The 21,739-nt window shown below is 41.2% G+C and overlaps 1 non-coding gene and 1 pseudogene across 1 annotated transcript; both read right to left on the minus strand.

The window, feature by feature from the left end:
- Positions 1-411: 411 nt before the first annotated feature.
- Positions 412-519, minus strand: LOC148543790 (small nucleolar RNA R71). The gene has a single exon (XR_015900669.1). It is a non-coding gene; the product is annotated as a small nucleolar RNA R71 (small nucleolar RNA).
- A 7,601-nt stretch (positions 520-8,120) lies between these two features.
- On the minus strand, positions 8,121-12,008 carry LOC148543791 (uncharacterized; annotated as a pseudogene).
- Positions 12,009-21,739: the final 9,731 nt, after the last annotated feature.

The following is a 21,739-nucleotide window of genomic DNA, read 5'->3' on the forward strand; positions in this document are numbered from 1 at the left end:
GAACAGGAAAAGGAAATGGCAGCCGAAAATAATAATAATGTAAGGAAGATGCTTGGTGACTTTACTGCACCTAATTCCAATTTACATGGAAGAAGCATCTCCATTCCTGCCATTGGAGCAAACAACTTTGAGCTGAAACCTCAATTAGTTTCTCTGATACAGCAGAACTGCAAGTTTCATGGACTTCCATCTGAAGATCCTTTTCAGTTCTTAACTGAATTCTTGCAGATATGTGATACTGTTAAGACTAATGGAGTAGATCCTGAAGTCTACAGGCTCATGTTTTTCCCTTTTGCTGTAAGAGACAGAGCTAGATTATGGTTGGATTCTCAACCCAAAGACAGCCTGAACTCTTGGGATAAGCTGGTCACGGCTTTCTTAGCCAAGTACTTTCCTCCTCAAAAGCTGAGCAAGCTTAGAGCTGATGTTCAAACCTTCAGACAGAAAGAAGGTGAATCCCTCTATGAAGCTTGGGAAAGATACAAACAGTTGACCAAAAAGTGTCCTTCTGACATGCTTTCAGAATGGACCATCCTGGATATATTCTATGATGGTTTATCTGAGCTATCAAAGATGTCACTGGACACTTCTGCAGGTGGATCCATTCACCTAAAGAAAACGCCTGCAGAAGCTCAAGAACTCATTGACATGGTTGCTAATAACCAGTTCATGTACACTTCTGAAAAGAATCCTGTGAGTAATGGGACGCCTATGAAGAAGGGAGTTCTTGAAGTTGATACTCTGAATGCCATATTGGCTCAGAATAAAATATTGACTCAGCAAGTCAATATGATTTCTCAGAGTCTGAATGGAATACAAGCTGCATCCAACAGTACTCAAGAGGCTTCTTATGCAGAAGAAGCTTATGATCCTGAGAACCCTGCAATAGCAAAGGTAAATTACTTAGGTGAACCTTATGGAAACACCTATAACTCATCATGGAGAAATCATCCAAATTTCTCATGGAAGGATCAAAAGCCTCAACAAGGCTTTAATAATGGTGGAAGAAACAGGTTTAGCAATAGCAAACCTTTTCCATCATCCACTCAGCAACAGACAGAGAACTCTGAACAAAATACTTCTAATTTAACAAACTTAGTCTCTGATCTATCTAAGGCCACTGTAAGTTTCATGAATGAAACAAGATCTTCCATTAGAAATCTGGAAGCATAAGTGGGCCAGCTGAGTAAAAGGATCACTGAAATCCCTCCTAGTACTCTCCCAAGCAATACAGAAGAGAATCCAAAAGGAGAGTGCAAGGCCATTGACATAAGCACCATGGCCGAACCTGTGAGGAGAGGAGAGGACGTGAATCCCAAGGAGGAAGACCCCCTGGGACGTCCAGTGATCAATAAGGAGCTTTCCTCTGAGGAACCAAAGGACTCTGAGGCTCATCTAGAGACCATAGAGATTCCATTGAACCTCCTTATGCCCTTCATGAGCTCTGATGAGTATTCCTCTTCTGAAGAGAATGAGGATGTTACTGAAGAGAAAACTGCCAAGTTTCTTGGTGCAATCATGAAGCTGAATGCCAAATTATTTGGCATTGATACTTGGGAAGTTGAACCTCCCTTGTTCATCAATGAACTAAGTGATCTGGATCAACTAACATTGCCTCAGAAGAGACAGGATCCTGAAAAGTTCATAATACCTTGTACCATAGGCACCATGATCTTTAAGGCTCTGTGTGACCTTGGTTCAGGAATAAACCTCATGCCCCTCTCTGTAATAGAGAAACTGGGAATCTATGGGGTGCAAGCTGCTAAAATCTCATTAGAGATGGCAGACAATTCAAGAAAATAGGCATATGGACAAGTAGAGGACGTGTTAGTAAAGGTTGAAGGCCTTTACATCCCTGCTGATTTCATAGTCCTGGATACTGGAAAGGAAGAGGATGAATCCATCATCCTAGGAAGACCTTTCCTGGCCACAGCAAGAGCTGTGATTGATGTTGACAGAGGAGTATTAGTCCTTCAAATGAATGAGGACTCCCTTGTGTTTAAAACTCAAGGATCTCCCTCTGCAACCATGGAGAGGAAGCATGAAAAGCTTCTCTCAAAGCAGAGTCAACCCAAGCCCCCACAGTCAAACTTTAAGTTTGGTGTTGGGAGGCCACAACCAAACTCTAAGTTTGGTGTTGAACTCCCATATCCAAACTCTAAGTTTGGTGTTGGAGAGTTTCAACAATGCTCTGAACATCTGTAAGGCTCCATGAGAGCCCACTGTCAAGCTATTGACATTAAAGAAGCGCTTGTTGGGAGGCAACCCAATGTTTATTTATCTAATTTTTATTTTCATTGTTTTTCATGTCTTTATAGGTTCATGATCATGTGGAGTCACAAAATAAATAGAAAAATTAAAAACAGAATCAAAAACAGCAGAAGAAAAATCACACCCTGGAGGAGCATCTGTCTGGCGTTCAGCGCCAGAACAGAGCATGGTTCTGGCGCTGAACGCCCAAAATGGGCAGCTTTTGGGCGCTGAACGCCAGAACAGGCATGGTTCTGGCGTTCAACACCAGAAATGGCACACAAATGGGCGCTGAACGCCCAAAATGGCCACCAACCTGGCGCTGAACGCCCAGAGTTGTGTGCAAAGGCATTTTTTCATGCCTAATGGGTGCAGGGATATAAATCCTTGAAAACCTCAGGATCTGTGGACCCCACAGGATCCACTCAGGATCTGTAGACCCCACAGGATCCCCACCTACCTCCACTCACTTCTTCTCACCACTCTCTTTCACACAACCCCATAAACACTCTTCCCCAAAAAACCCTTCACCAATCACCTCAATCTCTCTTCCCCATCACCTCCTCACCACTCACATCCATCCACTCTTCCCCATAAACCTACCTCATAAACTCCATCTACCTTCAAAAATTCAAAACCAATTTCCCACCCAAACCCACCCATATGGCCGAAACCTTTCCCCCCTCCATTCCCTATATAAAGCCCTCCATTCTTCATCAAATTCACACAACACACCCCTTTACACCCTTCTTGGCCGAAACACTTCCCACTCTCCCTCTCCTCCATTTCTTTTTCTCCTTCATCTATTCTTTCTTTTATTGCTCGAGGGCGAGCAAAATTCTAAGTTTGGTGTGGTAAAAGCATAAGCTTTTTGTTTTTCCATTACCATTGATGGCACGTAAGACCGGAGAATCCTCTAGAAAGGGGAAAGGGAAGACAAAAGCTTCCACATCCGAGTCATGGGAGATGGAAAGGTTCATCTCCAAAGCCCATCAAGACCACTTCTATGATGTTGTGGCCAAGAAGAAGTGATCCCTGAGGTCCCTTTTAAACTCAAAAGAAATGAGTATCCAGAGATCCGACATGAAATTCAAAGAAGAGGTTGGGAAGTTCTAACAAATCCCATCCAACAAGTCGGCATCCTAATGGTTCAAGAGTTCTATGCTAATGCATGGATCACCAAGAACCATGATCAAAGTAAGAACCCGGATCCAAAGAACTATGTTACAATGGTTCGGGGAAAATACTTAGATTTTAGTCCGGAGAATGTGAGGTTGGCATTTAACTTGCCCATGATGCAAGGAGATGAACGCCCCTACACTAGAAGGGTCAACTTTAATCAAAGGTTGGACCAAGTCCTTATGGACATATGCGTGGAAGGAGCTCAATGGAAGATTGACTCCAAAGGCAAGCCGGTTCAACTAAGAAGATTGGACCTCAAGCCTGTAGCTAGAGGATGGTTGGAGTTCATTCAATGCTCAATCATTCCCACTAGCAACCGGTCTGAAGTTACTATAGACCGGGCCATCATGATCCATAGCATCATGATTGGAGAAGAGGTGGAAGTTCATGAGATTATACCTCAAGAACTCTACAAGGTGGCTGACAAGTCTTCCACTATGGCAAGGTTAGCCTTTCCTCACCTCATTTGCCACCTATGCAATTCAGCTGGGATTGACATAGAGGGAGATATCCTCATTAAAGAGGACAAGCCCATCACTAAGAAAAAGATGGAGCAAGCAAGAGAGCCCATTCATGGAGCTCAAGAGGCGTATGAAGCTCATCACCATGAGATCCCGAAAATGCCTCAAATGCACTTTCCTCCACAGAACTATTGGGAGCACATCAACACCTCCCTAGAAGAATTAAGTTCCAACATGGGACAACTAAGGGTGGAACATCAAGAGCACTCCATCATGCTTCATGAAATAAGGGAAGATCAAAAAAGCAATGAGGGAGGAGCAACAAAGACAAGGAAGAGACATAGAAGAGCTCAAGGACATCATTGGTTCCTCAAGAAGGAAACGCCACCATCACTAAGGTGGATTCATTCCTTGTTCTTATTTCTTCTGTTTTTCGTTTTCTATGATATGTGCTTATCTATGTGTGTGTCTTCATTACATGATCATTAGTAGTTAGTAACTTTGTCTTAAGGTTATGAATGTCCTATGAATCCATCACCTCTCTTAAAATAAAAACTGTTTTAATTCAAAAGAACAAGAAGTACATGAGTTTCGAATTTATCCTTGAACTTAGCTTAATTATATTGATGTGGTGACAATGCTTCTTGTTTTCTGAATGAATGCTTGAACAGTGCATATGTCTTTTGAAGTTGTTGTTTAAGAATGTTAAATATGTTGGCTCTTGAAAGAATGATGACTAGGAGACATGTTATTTGATAATCTGAAAAATCATAAAAATGATTCTTGAAGCAAGAAAAAGCAGCAAAGAACAAAGCTTGCAGAAAAAAAAATAGGTGAAAAAAAAAGAAAGAAAAAGCAAGCAGAAAAAGCCAAAGCTCTTAAAACCAAGAGGCAAGAGCAAAAAGCCAATAACCCTTAAAACCAAAAGGCAAGGGCAAATAAAAAGGATCCCAAGGCTTTGAGCATCAGTGGATAGGAGGGCCTAAAGGAATAAAATCCTGGTCTAAGCGGCTAAACCAAGCTGTCCCTAACCATGTGCTTGTGGCGTGTAGGTGTCAAGTGAAAACTTGAGACTGAGCGGTTGAAGTCAAGGTCCAAAGCAAAAAAAAAAGAGTGTGCTTAAGAACCTTGGACACCTCTAATTGGGGACTTTAGCAAAGCTGAGTCACAATCTGAAAAGGTTCACCCAATTATGTGTCTGTGGCTTTTATGTATCCGGTGGTAATACTGGAAAACAAAGTGCTTAGGGCCACGGCCAAGACTCATAAGGAAGCTGTGTTCAAGAATCATCATACTGAACTAGGAGAATCAATAACACTATCTGAACTCTGAGTTCCTATAGATGCCAATCATTCTGAACCTCAATGGATAAAGTGAGATGCCAAAACTATTCAAGAGGCAAAAAGCTATAAGTCCCGCTCATATGATTGGAGCTATGTTTCATTGATAGTTTGGAATTTATAGTATATTCTCTTCTTTTTATCCTATTTGATTTTTAGTTGCTTGGGGACAAGCAACAATTTAAGTTTGGTGTTGTGATGAGCGGATAATTTATACGCTTTTTGGCATTGTTTTTAGTATATTTTTAGTAGGATCTAGTTACTTTTAGGGATGTTTTCATTAGTTTTTATGTTAAATTCACATTTCTAGACTTTACTATGAGTTTGTGTGTTTTTCTGTTATTTCAGGTATTTTCTGGCTGAAATTGAGAGACTTGAGCAAAAACCAGATTCAGAGGTTGAAGAAGGACTGCTGATGCTGTTGGATTCTGACCTCCCTGCACTCAAAGTGGATTTTCTGGAGCTACAGAACTCGAAATGGCGCGCTTCCAATTGCGTTGGAAAGTAGACATCCAGGGCTTTCCAGAAATATATAATAGTCCATACTTTGGCCAAGAATAGACGACGCAAACTGGCGTTCAACGCCAGCTCTCTGCCCAATTCTGGCGTCCAGCGCCAGAAAAGGATCCAAAACCAGAGTTGAACGCCCAAACTGGCACAAAAACTGGCGTTCAACTCCAAGAAGGACCTCTACACGTGCAACACTCAAGCTCATCCCAAGCACATACCAAGTGGGCCCCAGAAGTGGATTTATGCATCAGTTACTTACTCATGTAAACCCTAGTAGCTAGTTTATTATAAATAGGACATTTTACTAGTCTTTTTGACCATCCGGGATTGTATTATTGATCCTGTGATCACGTTTTGGGGGCTGGCCATTCGGCCATGCCTGGACCTTTCACTTATGTATTTTCAACGGTAGAGTTTCTACACTCCATAGATTAAGGTGTGGAGCTCTGCTGTTCCTCAAAGATTAATGCAAAGTACTACTGTTTTCTATTCAATTCATCTTGTTTCGCTTCTAAGATACCCATTCGTACTTCAATCTGAATGTGATGAACGTGACAATCATCATCATTCCCTATGAACGCGTGCCTGACAACCACTTCCGTTCTACCTTCGACTGAATGAGTATCTCTTAGATCACTTAATCAGAATCTTCGTGGCGTAAGCTAGAATGATGGCGGCATTCAGGAGAATCCGGAAAGTCTAAACCTTGTCTGTGGTATTCCGAGTAGGATTCAATGAATGAATGACTGTGACGAGATCCAAACTCGCGATTGCAGGGCGTTAGTGACAGACGCAAAAGGATAGTAAATCCTATTCCAGCATGATCGAGAACCGACAGATGACTAGCCGTGCCGTGACAGGGTGCATTGACCATTTTCACTGAGAGGATAAGATGAAGCCATTGACAAGGGTGATGCCTCCAGACGATTAGCCGTGCCGTGACAGGGCATTGGATCATTTTCCCGAGAGATGACCGAAAGTAGCCATTGACAGTGGTGATGTATCACATAAAGCCAGCCATGGAAAGGAGTAAGACTGATTGGATGAAGATAGCAGGAAAGCAGAGGTTCAAAGGAACGAAAAGCATCTCCATTCGCTTATCTGAAATTCCTACCAATGATTTACATAAGTACCTCTATCCCTATTCTATTATTTATTATTCGAAAACACCATTATCAATTTATATCTGCCTAACTGAGATTTGCAAGGTGACCATAGCTTGCTTCATACCAACAATCTCCGTGGGATTCGACCCTTACTCACGTAAGGTATTACTTGGACGACCCAGTGCACTTGCTGGTTAGTTACACGGAGTTGTGAACCATGGTCTTGGCATCATGTTTTTGGCACCATTTCCAGGAAAAGAAAGATCAATGAATTTTACATAATTAAAGTGTAATCACGATTCCGCGTACCAGCGTGGCCGCAAACGGTGCGGCGATCAGAGCTCTAGATCAAAAGTTATGGTGGTTTGAAGATCAAGTGAGAGAAAGAACTTGAGAGAGTGTTCTTCCCCTCCCTTACTCCATTTCAGCGTGAATGAGAGTGTTGTGAGGAGAGAGAGTGCTGAAAACTAGGGTTTTGGTTTAGTTTAGTTGGGCCAAGGGTCCACTTTGGGTCCGGTTGGCCCGATTTGGCCCGTTCGGTCCAATCTTGGTCCGTTTTCTATAAAATCGGTACCGAAATTCTCATCTCAATCTCCTCTATCATATTAAGCCATAAAAATAACATTTTTGGCTTTCTAGTATAAATTCTCATTTATGGGTTAATTAGCCGTTAATTAACCGGGTCTTACATTCTACCCACCTAATTGGGAATCTTGCCCACAAAATTCAAATTCAAATTCAATTACCTGAGAATAAGTGTGGATAGTCCGTTCGCATCTCTGACTCAAGTTCCCAAGTGTGTTCCTCAACACCACCTCGACTCCATGCAACTTTGACCAATGAAACCTCTTTTCCACGCAACCGTTTGATACTAGTATCATCGATTCTGACTGGAGTCACTGAAAGCGTCAAATCTTCCCTTAACTGAACCGATTCAGGTTCTAACACATGGCTAGCATCTGGAGTGTACTTCCGAAGCTGCGATACGTGAAACACGTCGTGCAGGTTCGAAAGATGAGGTGGTAGAGCCATTCGATACGCCACCGGTCCAATCCTCTCCAGGATCTGAAATGGACCAATGTATCGAGGATTCAACTTCTTTGCTTTAATCGCCCTACCTACTCCTGTGGTTGGAGTAACCTTCAGGAAAACATGATCTCCTTCCTCAAATTCCAAGGGCTTCCGCCTTTGATTGGCGTAACTTTTCTGGCGACTCTGCGCCGTAAGCATCCTACCTCGGATTTTCTTAACTTGTTCAGTGGTCTCAGCTATCATTTCCGGCCCCAACAAACCCTTCTCTCTAGCTTCATACCAACATAGTGGAGATTGACATTTCCTCCCATACAATGCCTCATACGGATCCATTCCGATGCTCGCATGGTAACTATTATTGTATGCAAACTCCACTAACGGCATATACTGATCCCAACTCGCCGGTTGGTCCAAAACACAAGCTCTCAACATATCCTCTAGGGTTTGGATCGTCCTCTCGGATTGACCATCTGTTTGAGGATGGTAAGCTGTACTCAAGCTTAATCGGGTTCCAAAAGCTTTCTAAAATGCACCCCAGAACCTCGAAGTGAAACGAGGATCTCTATCAGAGATTATAGTAGCAGGTACACCATGGAGTCTCACAATCTCCTTTATGTATAACCGTGCTAGCTCCTCAAGGGTGTAAGTCATCCGAATGGGCAAAAAGTGAGCTGACTTCGTCAGTCGGTCCACAATCACCCAGATAGCATCAAAACCAGTCCTAGTCCTTGGCAATCCTGACACAAAGTCCATTGCAATACTTTCCCACTTCCATTGCGGAACCTCTAAAGGTTGCAACATCCCGGAAGGTCTTTGATGTTCAATCTTTACCTTTTGACAAGTTAAGCACTTTGAAACATATTCCGCCACATCATTCTTCATACCCGGCCACCAAAACATCGCCTTTAAATCATGGTACATCTTAATACTTTCCGGGTGAATGGAGAATCCGCTTTTGTGTGCCTCCTTTAAGATATCTTGCCTCAAAGTGCCAACATCCGGCACAATGATCCTACCCTTGAATCTCCATAACCCATCTTTTTCTTCCGACACTCTCCATTGTTTCCCTTGTTCGATAGCCGGTAACACCTTCCATAACGCTTCATCATTTTCATGAGCCTTTAGGAGCTCGGATTTAAAATCACTCGAGATTTCTAATCGGCTCAAACACAAGGTTCCAGATACTTCTCGAGCACTAATTTTTAGACTCTCGAATCCCTTGAGTAACTTCTCCTCTTGAAGCATAATCCAAGCCGCATATAACGACTTCCGACTTAACGCATCCGCCACTACATTCGCTTTTCCCGGATGGTAATTCAACTCAAAGTCGTAGTCTTTCAATAATTCCATCCACCTCCTTTGCCTCATATTAAGCTCTTTCTGATCAAAGAGATATTTCAAGCTCTTGTGATCGGAGAAGACTTGGAACTTAACCCCATAAAGATAATGCCTCCACACCTTCAAGGCAAACACGACCGCAGCGAGTTCTAAATGGTGCGTAGGGTAACTAACTTCATGAGGTCTCAACTGTCGTGAGGCATACGCCACCACATTATGATGCTGCATCAGCACGCATCCTAGACCCTTTAGTGAGGCATCACAATACACCTCAAATGGTTCGTTCGGCTCAGGTAACACCAACACAGGTGCAGTGGTCAACTTTTTCTTCAATGCCTGAAAGCTCCCCTCGCACTCAGGAGTCCAAACAAACGGAGATTCTTTGCGAAAAGCCCTTGATGAACCTTCGGTAATAGCCAGCTAAACCCAAAAAACTCCTTATCTCAGTTACTGTGGTTGGTTGCTTCCAATCCATCACAGCTTCCACCTTAGTTGGATCTACGGCTATTCCTTTCTTACTCACCACGTGACCCAAAAACTTCACCTCACTCTTCCAAAACTCACACTTAGACAGTTTCGCATAAAGTTTCTTCTCCTTTAGAATTTGCAACACGGTCCTCAAGTGTTCCGCATGCTCTTCTTCAGTCTTGGAGTAAATTAGTATGTCGTCAATGAAGACAACAACGAATTTATCCAGAAATGGACGGAACACTCTATTCATGTAATCCATAAACACTGCAGGAGCGTTCGTCAACCCAAAAGACATTACAGTATACTCGTAATGACCATAACGAGTCCTGAAAGCGGTCTTAGGGATATCCTCACCCCTCACCCTTATCTGGTGATAACCAGATCGCAAATCGATCTTGGAGAAAACCCCAGCTCCTTGTAACTGATCCATGAGATCATCAATTCTCGGCAATGGGTACTTATTCTTTATGGTGATCTTGTTCAGCTGCCTGTAATCCACACAGAGTCGCATACTTCCATCTTTCTTCTTTACCAGTAACACTGGAGCACCCCACGGGGAAACACTTGGTCGGATAAAGTTCTTACCCAACAATTCCTCTAACTGAGACTTTAGCTCGGCCATCTTTAATGGTGACATTCTATAAGGAGCACTTGAGATTTGTCCCGTCCCAGGCACCAATTCAATAGCAAACTCGACCTCTCAGTTAGGTGGAAATTCCTCAATATCATCGGGAAATACTTCCGGAAACTCACACACTACCGGAATCTGATCCAACCTTTGATCATCACCCGAAACACCAGCAGTCAACAACAGGATACCCTGACATTCGAATCCAGAAGAGTTCACCATCATCGAATTCAAGTAATAATTATTCACCACGACCGGCCCTTCTGTATCTTCTGGCATAAAGTACACCGACTTTGTAGAGCAATCAAGCAGGACATGGTTCTCAGATAACCAGTCCAATCCCAAGATAAGGTCAAGACCGATCATCGGTAAGCAGATTAAATTATGGACAAAATCACGCTGCTTGAACCTAAACGAAACTTTCGGGCATCCTAGCCTAGTTACCATGGCTTCATGGGTAGCATTATAACTTTTAGGTCATAACCTAAGGTTACGATCTTCAATCCTAACTCATGGGCTTTTTCAAATGCAATGAATGAATGCGATGCTCCCGAATCAAATAAAGCATTTAAAGTTTGACCAGCCATTTCACAGTTACCTCGAATGAGTGTCTCAGATCCCTCTACACCCACAGCTGAGGTGGTGAACACCCGACCAGTCTGTTGTACTTTCCCAGCACCTTGCTTTTGCTTCTCCGGACAACTTGCGACTTTATGCCCCGCCTTTCCACAATTGTAGCACAAACTCCATCCGGCCTTGCATGGTGCACCCGGATGGTGACTTCCACACCTAGTACAAGCTTGGTCATTCTGAGGCTGCTTCCCAAACCTTTTCCCTGGGAGTTGTTGTTGTTGGGCCTCCTAAAAGAACCTCCCTTTTTGAAAGGCGGACCTCTAGGTGCAAAGCTCTTCCCTCGGTTTTGTGGAAATGATCCTTTGTGACTTCTTTTCTCAGCGGCTGCCCTCTTCACACACTCTTCAGCAACCCTACACTTGTTCACCAATTCCGAGAAAGTCCTAATCTCCATTGGTCCCACTGAACTGAAAATATCGCTCCGGAGTCCTCCTTCGTACTTAACACACTTCCATTCCTCATATTCCACCGGAGTCCCTTGACACATACGAGAGAATCTGAACAGCTCCTCAAACTTGTCAGTATACTCAGATACGGACATAGTACCCTGCTTCAGCTGCAACAATTCAAGCTCCTTGGCTGTCCTGGCAGAAGTCGGAAAGTACTTCTTATAGAACTCCTCTTGGAAGACGTCTCAGGTGATATAATCATCACCCTGCTGCAGGAGGCGTCGGATTCCTTGCCACCAATGCGACGCTTCACCAGTGAGCAAATAGGTAGCGAACTCCATACGCTGCCCTTCAGGTACCACCTGCACTTGCAGTGCTCGTTCCATAGCCTGAAACCATGTATCGGCCTCAGTCGGGCTAGTAGTTCCCTTGAACTTCGGGGGATTAACCTTCAAAAAGTTCGCCAGTGTCATCGGTCCCTGAACTTCACCTCCGTCATTACCATGGTTGTTCATCTGTTGGCCAAGAGCCTCAGCAGTGGCTTGCATAGCAGCAGCCATGTTCTCCAACGCAGTCATAAAATTCACCGAGTCATTAGGGTTAATTCCTGGCGCACGAGCATTTGTATGACCTCTCCCACGGCCTCTACCGCGTACACGAGGCGCCATCTGGTTCCTATACACACCAAACAATCGATATTAAGTTGATCAGTCTCAATATCGGAAGTCTAGTGCTTCAAAGTCCCAAATGCATGCTCATGAACGTTTATGCCAATTATATCAAGCAGATATACTAACAGCACATGACACATATACAGAGAATGCACAGAAGCATAGTCAGTCTATTCCTCAGGCTCTACAGGAACGAACTGCTCTGATACCATAATGTAACACCCTACCATACAGAGTCTTATGCTTAAGTCATAATTCAGAGATGGCAAGGTATTACGACCTCTAAAACAAAAATTTAGTACGTATAGTAGTATGAATAATTGATTATAACTAGGAGCCTTTATAGAAAACGGGGTAAACAAAAAAAAATGTAACTCGAAAGCGCTACACTCCGATCGATAACGTAACGAGTAAAGGATAAGCGAACGCGAGATCATATATATAAAGAGTGTCAAAAACAGGAATAACAAGACTCAAAATCCGGCCGCGAAGATAACCGGTCCGAGCATAGCAATATATACATATAATAAAATAAGGAAAACCCCAAGGAAAACCCAAAGGGACACAAATACAGAAACCTATTCTCAAAACCTCCTATAAGAGGAGTCATCACAGTTTGTATTATTTAATGGAGATAAAAGTATCTAAACAAGATATATAACCCAAAACAGAGTCCCGAGAACAAAGATCTTCGCTAATCCAGAAGTCTCCAGCATGCCTCAACGAGAAGCCTCGCGTCCTGCATCTGAAAACCATAAAATCCGCATGGGTGAGAACCAGAGGTCCCCAGCACGGTAACAGCTTCCACATATATAATATATAATAATAGAGGAAAGCCGAAGGCAATCCTAGAACTTCCTCCAGATAATATCAAAGCTTATAAACAAACTAAACCGTAAGTGGCAACTGACTAAAGATTCTTCAGTCTAACTAATACTTCCCTTTCCAATTCCTTCAGACCTCCCAACCTCCAGCAGGAGTATAATATAGCAAACACAGTTATATCAGACAAGAAATTTACAAATAGGAACAAATAAGGCATTTAGACAATTAGCAAGTAATATGCAGTCAAATAGGCAATCTCAAACAATTCATGTAGTATGCTTATGATGCATGCCTGTCCCTAGTGGCTGATGATATCATCTGTCGATTATAGAGCCAACCCGACAAGTCTTGGTAGCTAACCATTGGACTGTCCCTCTGTCGCGCATCCCCAACTCGAGTTATACTCATCATAAACTTGATCATAATAATGATCCATATCCATCACCCTCACTGGTGAATATTTACGGGGGCGAGCTCATCCGGGTCTTTCACAGTGCCCGGCCACACTTACGACATAGGGTCAAAAGAGCTTCGAGTCTTAACCTGGAGCACGTGGTGGCTAGCCACTGCTTCCTCCCAGGGAAACACTCATCTCCGATGGTGGAAGTGCAAACATTCACAATTCATTCAACAACATATATGCATTTATACTTAGCCATAATCATGGCTCCGCCGTAACACGGCAATAATCTAGCCATCTAGCTCACGGTTAAATCCATAACCAGCCAATTCATTAACAATTACGGCCCTTCGGCCCATGGCACAACAAGCACTTCCACCGCCATTCTCCGCATCTCACATAATCATCTTTGATCCTCATTGATCATTCATTTTTCCCCTTGCTTCACTCGCAAGTTACCACATTCACTAGCCCTTTTTCTCATGCTAGGCATATCATAATGATTCAAGACATAAGTGGTGAGATCGGAGGCTTAGAAGTATGAAATTTGGCTTTTAAAACTCAAAAATCAACTTTGGGATGAAAACAGGGCCACGCGTACGCGCACTTCACGCGCACGCGCGGATGGCCAAAAACTCATCGACGCGCAAGCGTCATACGCGCGAACGCGTGGGTTGAAAAATATCCAAACGGCGCGCAAGCGTCAGCCACGCATACGCGTGGGTGCTCTTGCGCCCAGGCACAAAACTGGCACAATTCTGGCACAACTCTCTGGAAAATAGCTGTGCATATGGCGCAGCGCATCGACGCGCCCGCGCACACCACGCGCACGCGTGGATGGTGCTTCATGGAAGAATGGCGTGCACGCGCCAAGTGTGCCTACGCGCGGAGGGTTATTCTGCTAAAAATTTTCTAAGTTAAAAGCTGCAGAATTCACAGATTCAACCCCCAATCTTTCGACGGTCATAACTCTCTCATTTTAAATCATTTTTCACCCGTTCTTCGAACGGCATGGATATCCCGGATCCAATTTCATTTCTAAATAGATTTGGCACAAATCAGAGGTCCGTAGTCCAAGTTATGTCCCGTCAAAGTATGCCCAAAAACTATGTTTTCATACAAAACCACAAAGTGCCATTTTCAAAACAAGCCACTTTCAACTATTTTCAAAATCAATCAAAACATGCCAATTTCAACCCTTTTCTTTGAAATCATTCAAAATGTACCAAAATCAACAACAAGCCATCCTCAACTCGCACATTGACACTTTACCAAAATTTCCAAAACTACATCCAACCATTTTAACACTTCTCAATCAAATGGCTAAAGGACAAAAACAATATCATGTCATACATCCTTCCTCATCCCAATTTCTAATAATTCCATTTCCAACCAACCATCATTATACATAATCATCATCATACTCACCATCAACATGGTACCACCCATCAATTCAACCTCAATCATCCATCAAGCATATATCACAACATGCATTTCTCATATATCACACAATCAAGGCATCAATATTCATAATCACATATATGATCACATCATATATCTCAACCATTCAATAACATCAACAATTCAATGCCTATCTTAGGGCCTCTAGCCTAAGTATTTCCTACCACATTACATATTAGATACGGGAAACCGAAACCATACCTTAGCCGATTTCCCACGCTCAATCGGAGCACTTCCAAACCACTTGTCCACGAGCTCTCAAGGTCTCAACACCTCCAAGAATAGATTTTATCACACAAAACCCTCTTCCAAGCTTTCCAAAAATCACCAATCAAGCTCCAACATTCACATATACACAACCTAAGCCACAATCATCATATCCATACACAACATCTCAATACCCAAACATCATAGAACAACAATTTACACTAGGGTTGAGAATCTTACCACACCCAAGGTTCAAGGAGACAAGATTAACCTTCTCCTTCAAGAGAGTTGGGTCCTATAACATCAAAGAGCCCAAAATATCAACATTTTTGCTCATGCAACTCGAAATCAAGTCTGGAAATTCGAAGAACAAAACGTGGCTTACCTCAAGATTGATTGTATGGGTTTTGTAGAGCTCTCCGCGGTGAACGCGTGGCCGCAAACGGTGCGGCGATCGGAGCTCTAGATCAAAAGTTATGGTGGTTTGAAAATCAAGTGAGAGAAAGAACTTGAGAGAGTGTTCTTCCCCTCCCTTACTCCATTTCAGCGTGAATGAGAGTGTTGTGAGGAGAAAGAGTGCTGAAAACTAGGGTTTTGGTTTAGTTTAGTTGGGCCATGGGCCCACTTTGGATTCGGTTGGCCCAGTTTGGCCGGTTCGGTCCAATCTTGGTCCGTTTTCTATAAAATTGGTACCGAAATTCTCGTCTCAATCTCCTCTATCATATTAAGCCATAAAAATAACATTTTTGGCTTTCTAGAATAAATTCTCATTTATGGATTAATTAGCCGTTAATTAACCGGGTCTTACACTTGAAGCTTGATTAAATTGTTACAGGTTGGTACTTCCCTTGGTAAAAATGGTATATATTAAGGGGGAGCCATATGACAATTTGAAAGGGGAAAAAATTCAAACATTCAAAGGGAGTACTCTATACTCTAATCTTAAATTTCTTTCCATTTCAATTTTAATAATGTTTGTCATCAAGGGGGAGATTGATGAGTTTGGAAAACTCTAAATTAATATTTGTGATGACTAAATATTATTAAATACAAAATTATTAATTTGATTTTCATTTAACATATGTTAATTAATAATTTTGTTACAGGTTTCTAAATTGGGCCGAAATAAAAAGAAATGTTGCTAGCCCAATGATTAAAATATTCAGCATTAATATGAGTTAGTTTCTTGTGGCTGAACAATTTTCTTGGGCCAGAATGATTTTGGTTGCTTCAAGCCCAATTGTGTTATATGCTTAAGATCCAATGCTTGATCTAAAATCTATCAGAAAAGCAAATGTTATTATTGGGCCAGATTAAATGTTGTTGCAACCAAGCCCAATTTTATATTTGATGAAAGTTCCTCATGCATGATCCGAAACCAGAGAAGAAAGAAAGCAAAATTGCTTTCAACGGATCCAAGAATTCAAACATGTGATGGATTCCAAAATTCATTCAATTACCATTTATTGCATGGGAACTATGAGAGAGAATATGAGTGACTTTGATTTGATAGGTATCATTAAGCTACACATTGCTCAGTAAAGGGAAGTGGACATTTATTTTTTGCTTTATCAAATTACATTAGTTAATGTTCAATTTCTCTTTCTTCTCTCTCAACTCTCTTTCTCCTCTTCGGTCATTAACCAGGAAATCATGAAAGCAAAATGGAGCTACCGAAGTGAAGGAAGAACACTCTACAAGACCATCACAATGACGGCAAGAGTACATACTAAAATAAAAGTATGTTGTGGCTGAGATTTTCACCAAATATGGTTAGATTTGGTGAAGTAATCTCGAGCTCTTCATGCTCAGAAAGGAAGAAGAAGATTTGGCCAGCAATGTGAGATTCTTGGAGGCATGGCTTGTCTTTGATTCTGCTCAACCACCACAGGAAGTAGCTAAAGTGGCGAAGTCATGGTAGAGGCAGAGATTGAAGCAGATGAAGTCATCATCATCATGAAGCATCAAGGGCCAGAAATCCATCTTGGAGAGCAAGCCAAGGATGGAGAGCTCGGATTGATGAAGAGTGATGATCAAGGAAGGACTAGAGGTAATTGCATGTTGGTTCTTGCATGGTTATCTCTTCTCTCTCTGTGTGGCCGAACCGGTTATGTGTGAAAGAAAATAAGTTAAGCTTGGATTTTTGGCTTCAAGTGTGGAGGCTTCCCTCTTCTATAAAAAGAGTGAACAACCACTGTTTGGAGCAAGGAGTTAGAAGTAAGCAGTGAGAGTGCAAGGCACAGGATTCTCAGAGCTACCTAAGCTTACAGATTTTCTTCTCCTTCAATGTATTCTGTTTTGTATTTTTCTGTTTAGTTTTGTCATGTCTTGAGTCTCATGGAAAAAGGCAAACAGTGAGGTTTTTATGAAAAAGCCATAGAGCGGAAAAAGGCAGAGAGTGCAAAATTAAAAGAAAAAGCCATAGATATCTTAGAGTTCCTTTGTTTCATGATTCTGTGGGAATCCCCTTGTAAGTTGGGTTAGCACTTTACAGATTGTAATCAGGAAGATTATAGTGAAATTCCATCATGTTTGTGATGGAGACTGGATGTAGGCTGCACTGCACTTAGCAGCTGAACCAGGATATATCTGAGTGTAATTTTCTCTCTTCTCTACTCCAATTCTGTTTCTATTGTACAGGAGCTCAAACTGAAAAATATCTCGTGCCAAGTGACGAGACAAAAAGAAAAGTCTCGTGCCAAGTGACGAGATAAAAACAAAAGTCTCGTGGCTAGGGACAAGACAAAAATCAAAAAGTCTCCTGAAGTTATCTCAAAGGCCAGCAAGTGTTACTAAGCAAAAAAGGGGCTAAGATTCAACCCCCCTTCTCTTAGCCACTGAAACCATCAGAGGTCGAATATAGGTCCCGAATCTTCTCTTTCGTTTTCCATCTAGGTAAGCAGTCAACTTAAAGTAAAACACTTTACTTGCACCAACTATAAACATCCAAATCATATGGAAATAACCATCCATTAACAATGTTTCAACGAACGTTAGTTGCTATCCTTATTAGATTGCTAACTCTCGGCGACGAAATGGTTGGGAGCGTTTTCATGTGGCTTCAATGAAATGTGATCACCGACGGAAGATGAAATATGACACGGTGGTTGAACGACAGGGCACTCCATTTAAGAACGTCCACGCGGTGATGGACATATCAAAGGACAAACACTTGTGATCCCTTTCTCTGTGCCGTCAACGTCCGGAGGAAGGCACATGCCCGTTGCGACGGGGTCATTCCAGGTCTGGGTTGATGCGGTGCCGCGAGAAAGACCCACCGAATTTGTAGGTGCTGCTGGGCGATCGTGAGTGTGGACGACGGCGTCAGACAGAACGTCTCCCGACGAGAAAGGACGAGAAAGGGAGAGAATGAGGTACCTCCGTTGAGAGAGAGGAGGTCTTCGTTATTAAGTGGCAACACTATTCAAAGAGAGAGGGTATTAGTTTTTGTTTTCCTATAACTGACGCAATCCTAACTTATTTCAAATTTTAAATTAGCAAATATTTAGAATTAATAAATTGCTTATAATTTAATTTTAATTTCAATTTAACCCCATTATGTACATTATATACTAATGATATTAGCTCTTCGTACTTTCGATATTGCAATATATGCCAATATTGGATGACTTCTCCAATCTGACAAACTGCATACAGTATAATAATAATATTAAATATAATTATAACATATATATGGTAAATTAATTGAAAAAATTTTAAGTGTACCAAGAAACACCAGTGTTCCAGTTGTTTTAACCGTTAATCTGAATTATAAAAAATATATATTAATTAAAATCAATGATTAAAATAACTGGAACGTTGATATTCTCGATACACCTGAAACTCTTCCTAATTAATTAGTTGGTATAGTAGTGTTAATACTAGTCTTTATAATTTTAAGCATTTAAAATTTTTTATTTTTTTTTAACTAGGTCTAGTACCACCAATTCTATGGCGAATATCCAACTCATTTGGAAAAGGTTAAAAATCTGATCTGTTATGGATAGGGTTAGAAGTACAGCTACGTAAATAAAATAGAATTTGAATTTAAAATTAATTCTATCCGATATAGTCACACGCTTGATTTGTTATTATATCTTAAAAAAAATTTAATATATTATTATATCTAAACTAAAGAGAATTGAACACACATCTTTTTTTCTTTGTTTTTGTCTAAGTAATGCTAAAAAGACCATCATAAAACGTTATTTTATTTAATTTAATATCTATAATTTTATATATAACATCTATAATTATATGTTTATCATATAAAATTACTCATTTACTCATTGGACAAAAAGAAGATCATCAGTTTCTTTAAATTTGTGATGCAAAATGCACAACAAATTTTCACAGCCCTGTATATTTAAGATATATAATGTAATACTCTACCACACTAAGTTTCACGTTTAAGTCATAAAATAGAAGTAGTATGGTATTACGATCTCGAAAATAAAATGTGTATATATAATAGGTTAAATTACACAGTTAGTCCCTACACTTTCAGTGAAATTGCAAATTGGTCCCTATAATTTAAAAGTTTGTAATTGGGTCCCTGAAGTAAATTAAAATTTGTAATTAGATCCTCAATAACGTTTACCGTAAAAAAATGCATATTTACCATAATGTCCTCTTCTTCCTCTTTTTCTCCTTTTTTTTCTTCCTCCTCTCTTCAGAATTTTTCTGTTATTCTTTTTTAACAACAACAATAGGGCTTCAACAACAACAATCCCAGAAAGATAACATTTCAACAAATCAAACAATCAGAAATTCAACTCAACAACCAAATCAACACACAACAACAATAAAATCAAAATCAGAAACTGGAGTAGTCACAAAAATAGAAGCAGAGGCAGTAACAGAAGAAGAAGCAGAGGCTCAAGCAGAAGAAGAAGCAGAAACAGTCACAGAGGAAGAAGCAGCGCCGGCAGGTCCCCCTCTCCCCCCTTCTCCCTCTTCTTTTCCCCTTTTCCCTCTCCCTCCCCTCCCCCTTCACGTTTCCTTTCGGCTCCCCCTCCCCCCAACCCCCAAAACGCGTTTTCTTCCCCCACCCCACTCTTTCTTGTTGCTGCTATAATCTGTGCTCCTTGGAGAATCAGATTAATTGCTTCCAGTAAACAAGTCTCAGTAATTAAAATCTAAATTAATTTTATCTACTATGAGTTAAAATTTCAGATTTAGAAAATTGAAGAAAAATATGAGGTCTAACATTTCAAGCAGAAGCAGAGAGAAAGGTTGAGTAAGAATAACAGAAAGAGAAGCTTTGAGAGCTTGAGAGGGAGACAAGAGGTTGTCTTCCCTGGAAAGGAAGCAAACAACATCAACCATGCACACTTTGCCAACGCATCTACAGCACTCTCCTCCTTCTACTTCTCATTCTTCTTGGAGATCCAGATTTCAACAAAATGAGGTTTACGATAGAGTTAGGTTTCCCGATCCAAAACCCCTCTGACTTCAACAATGTCGTAGAAGCCTTCGGCTGGGAGGAGTTCCCCTACCACGGTGGCGCCGCTCCCCACAGCAACGTTATTTGCCGTGTGTTCACCGCCAATGAGTCCCCACCGAAGCCGTTTCCGAAGTAGCCTTCACAGGAGCAGGTAAGAAGGGAGAATTAGCCATGGCTTTGAAGAGTGATGGTGCGATTGTTGTTGTTGCTGTGATCTTAAGAGAGGAACTTGATTGTTAAGGTTGGCATTGGAGCGTAAAGAATTGGAAGAGTATGTGAGGAAGTAAAGGAAGAGAGAAATGGAGTTGAAGATGAAGAGGAAGAGGAGACATGAGCGTAAAGAATTATTGTTGTTCCTTCAATTCATGACGCTGGGGAGGGGTGGGATGGGTTAGGGATTTTTTCTCTGTTTTGGAAAGTGGAGAAGTGACAGTGAGAAGGCTGAGGAGGGGGTGGGATGGGTTAGGGATTTTTTTGTCATTTTTAAATAGTTAAATTATAATGTTGGTCCCTATACTTTTACTAAAATTGTAAATTAGTCCTTACTGTTAAACACGTGCAACTCACATGCTTAAAATAGTGAATATACTGAGGAATATTCTGTTAAATCAAACGGTGTTTGAACGGTAGGGACCCAATTACAAATTTTAATTTTTTTCAGGGACCCAATTACAAACTTTTAAACTATAGGGACCAATTTGCAATTTCACTGAAAGTGTAGGGACTAACTGTGTAATTTAACCTATATAATAGTAGAAAGATTATAATATACTAGAAGCCTTGAAGAATAGAGGAAATAAAAAAAATCGCGAAATAAAAGCGCAATGTCCAGAAAATGAGTTAACTTGCGTACAAAGAAAACTGTAGCTGTGAAGCATAAGATAACAAAAGTAGAAATAGAGGGCCAAAAATACAGAACAACAAGCTCTTAACTCAGTCCGCGAAGTCAAAACTGGCCGGAGAATATATACATATCCAAAACCTAAGTAGAATATATATATATATATACATACATGTCCAAAACCTAAATTTACATAAACAAAATCCTGTTTCTTCATAAGCCTCTAAGAGGATAAAAAAGAACAAGTTACGCGGAGAGAAAACTAAGTACATGTATATGTATTACTATACAATCCAAAAAGTAACCCGACAACCACTTCGCTTCAAAAGTTCAGATGCCTAAGGAGGTGCCTCTCGACCTGCATCTGAAAAACAAAAACACAGTATGGGGTGAGAACCAGAGGTTCTCAGTATGGTAAAAGTGCCACACATATAAGATATAAGGTCCTGGGAATACCAGAGGCAATCCTAGAACGCCGACACTCAGATTATAGAGCTTAAAGTATTAAACAAAAGCCATAAAAGGTGGTTTACTAAGAGTATCTAAAC

The sequence above is a fragment of the Arachis ipaensis genome, chromosome B9 (genome assembly GCF_059453495.1).
Source record: "Arachis ipaensis isolate K30076 ecotype BB chromosome B9, ASM5945349v1, whole genome shotgun sequence".
NCBI lineage: Eukaryota > Viridiplantae > Streptophyta > Magnoliopsida > Fabales > Fabaceae > Arachis > Arachis ipaensis.